Here is a 3,543-nt window from a genome sequence, read left to right on the forward strand (position 1 = left end):
AAGCATATTAATTTTCAGTTACACAAGCCAAGGTGGTAGCTTATACGGCTTGATGGATATTTTGTCTATGTTCTGCTATTGCAGGACAACAGGGAATTTTCCCAATCATTAAGTATTAAACTCGTTAGTGTTTGCAAATATTGTTGGTGAAATAAATGTTTAAGATATTAATTTTAGTTTCAATTTTAATCCATATATTCATTTATTCAGTCATAAAAATGTTCAAAATAAGAATGTCAACAATTGTCTTTTGGTAAGACATCATTGTCATCAAGGTAATAACATTTCTTTAATATAAATTCGTTTTCGTTATTTATAGTTATGAGAAATATTTTAAATAATGTGCTGAAAAGCAGTTTATATATTGGAAATAAAGAGTACCTACATGGGCTACAAAAGTATTTAATAAAAATTTAGTGTTATCAAAACTTTAAATATGCATGTAAATATATCTATGTTCAATTAAGGTATCCATTTATACATCCCTACCTTAAAACAAGTCAAGTTTGCGGCTGCAATGGAAATTTGAATTATTGCATTCTATCAGAATCTATATTGTAACTAATCAAGTATGTGGTCCCTTGAAAATAAAATCTTTACTATAAGTAGTAGTAGTATTTTGATCTTAGACCTGATTGTGAATGCTTATTGTTTATTGCTTTTTGTTTGTTATAATGGAGAGGTCATTGCTACCTTTTCTTTTTCTTTACCTTCAGCAGGACAATGATCCTAAGCACCAGTGGATTAAAGCATGTATTGCACATGGTCTGTAAGGATAAAACAAGGATGATAATTTTCATTTCAATCATGTTTCAATTCTTGATTGTGAATGTTAGCAGGCTTTATTGCGCCATCTAGTGTCTTAGGTTTTAGTCACATGATTCCCCCTGCTGGTTAATAAATGATGGGCCAACTGTACATGGTTGCACTGGTGGTGTGGCATGATAAAATGTAATGTGAAGTTCCTTACAAAGTGAAGCAGGAAAACCCACCCAGCCAGAGCAAGCACATTTGGCCCTTAAAAGGCAAGAAAGGGGAATCTCGAAAAAGATAGGAACTTTGTCTTTCATTGACCCGAGTAGGGGCGCTTCAAGGCCTGTTCAGAATGCATGAAAATATTTAAATTGTTATCATGGTCTTGCAAGTATATAGACAGTAACTAAAGATATCTCTTTTCTCTTTATTCTGCCCCTCTTTGTCTGTCAACTTGAGGGAGTGGTGGCCCACAGCAATGACACAGGTTGTGAACTAGTTGGTGATCCCATAGATAACTTGGGCAAAAATCTAGTCGGCACTCCTGAAATTGACTCAGTTGACAACATAAGCTACCACTTTGTTGGCAATGCAGAAGATGATCCAGCCAATGACTTAGACTGTGATCCAGAAGACAACCCAGTTGTTGACTTGGACAGCAATTGAGAAAGCGACCCACTGAGTTGATGATGTAGTTTGCAATCTGGTGGTGGCTAGCAGCCAGAAAATGACGATACCCTGCTGGGGCAGACATCTGTCACATTCTGGAGCACCTGACCTCAGACAGATACAGCAGATTATCACAGATGTAAAGACCTATCCAAAGGCACCAGAGAAAGCAATTTTAAGAATGGTTTAAGTGAGTATTTAAGTAAATGGATTATGAGATGTGTTGAATGCATTGTGTATTTTTGGTACTTTGCATTTACTCATCAAATTATTCTGCGTATGAACTTTATTTAATCTTTTATATTGATAGCACTGTTCACACATGGAATTTTTTAAAAATTTCTATATCGACTGGTTATCAGTTAATTGTATATACTTAACAATATTTTATATGCTATTTCAGGAAGTTAGGTTGTAAATTCAGCCATGTGTGATTATATGTGAGCTGCATTTAGATTATACTTACAGGCTGATCATTTCACTTTTTTTTGGGGGGGGGGGGAAGGATACATGTAAATAATTTGAAGGGGGATGGAGAAAAACAAAAGCAATTAACAGATTTTACATTTGATACTACACTGTATTTAAAATTAATGTAAATGTGCTTGACATACTTTTGTGAATTTAGACCATTTCCTTCATGAGATATGTATTGAATGAATAGAGAATATTTGCTTGAAACGAGTGAATAACTCAGTATTTTCATGAAAATAGCAGAGCTTTTCACCCACGAGATGAAATTAATCCGTTATTCACTTTTTTCAAGCAAATATTCTTTTTATTTTATGCTCACATACGTTGGCTACCTAAAGTTTGTGACACAGTGAATTAGCAGATTTCTTACGGTAATGTTAGCTTTTTACATACATATTCTGCTGTGCTATGTGTACTTGTGCACAAAATTAGTTCCACATAAGACTGATCAAAATTAACTGATATTTCCAGAATAACAAACTATAAGTTTCAAGGATAACAGACATGGATAATCAATCTGCTAATAATTAATTATTAATGATGAATTTGCTAAGGAACAAAATTAAAGGGAGGTAAGTATGTTCTGACCCACAAAAGTAGTTCCTGTAGTGAAAAAATTGTTGTTTTTTTTCACTACAGTGAAATATCATTATTTTAATTAGAAAATCATGTAATTCACTGCTTAGCATAAAATGAAAGCACTTATTTATTTCCTTGAACGTAAACACTGGTACTTTTCTCTTGCTACATGTAGGTCCGAGTTGGCAAATAAAATTTATGAAGATAAATGGCATCAATTGTTTGAAAGAGTGGCCTTCCGGTACGTATTTATTTGGAGAATTCAATAGATTTTAACCAATCTATATTTAAAAAAATATTAAATCTGCTGACATCCAGCAAAAGTGTTCATACCTGTATGTTTTCGGCCTGTTGTCTTTTATGACAGTTGGACCAAAAGAAAAGAAAGTCTTTTATTTAGTCTTTGATACTTGTACGTGGCGTAGTCTGTTCTTACTAATCTGATGTTTTGGTATATTCAATGTGGCATAGTCTGTCCTTACTAATTTGATGTGTTGGTATGTTCAATGTGGCATAGTCTATCCTTACTAATCTGATGTGTTGGTGTGTTCAGTGTGGCATAGTCTGTCCTTACTAATCTGATGTGTTGGTGTGTTCAATGTGGCATAGTCTGTCCTTACTTGATGGGCTGGTGTGTTCAGAGAGGCATAGTGTGTCCTTACTAATATGATGTGTTGGTGTATTCAATGTGGCATAGTCTGTCCTTACTAATCTGACGTGTTGGTGTGTTCATTGTGCCATAGTGTGTCCTTACTAATCTGGTGTGTTCAGCATTAAGAGTTAAATATTGTTTTTTATCTAAAGTTATGTGGGGGATAATCTTTTATACAGGTATGCTCAAGGCCATGTACACAGTACTTTTGACTCCTTTTTTAGAAAGAAAAATGATACTATAGATATTCACTGAAAGATAATGGTGGTATTATTATATTATTATTATTATTTTATTATAGAAAGCAATATAAATGGTTTGCAGAAGAAGTCATATTGCCAAGGATCCTAGGACACAGGAAAATTGATGCTACATATTGAAGAGTTTTGGTACCATGATGACAGTGGGAGTGTTTT

General features: G+C 33.9%; 1 long non-coding RNA gene across 1 annotated transcript; it reads left to right on the plus strand.

The window, feature by feature from the left end:
- Positions 1-212: 212 nt before the first annotated feature.
- LOC149796776 (uncharacterized) lies at positions 213-3,543 on the plus strand. The gene is made up of 3 exons (XR_016421457.1): positions 213-1,612; positions 2,651-2,716; positions 3,429-3,543. It is a non-coding gene; the product is annotated as an uncharacterized LOC149796776 (long non-coding RNA).

This window comes from Sinohyriopsis cumingii, chromosome 6 (assembly GCF_028554795.1).
Source record: "Sinohyriopsis cumingii isolate HCF-2022 chromosome 6, ASM2855479v2, whole genome shotgun sequence".
NCBI lineage: Eukaryota > Metazoa > Mollusca > Bivalvia > Unionida > Unionidae > Sinohyriopsis > Sinohyriopsis cumingii.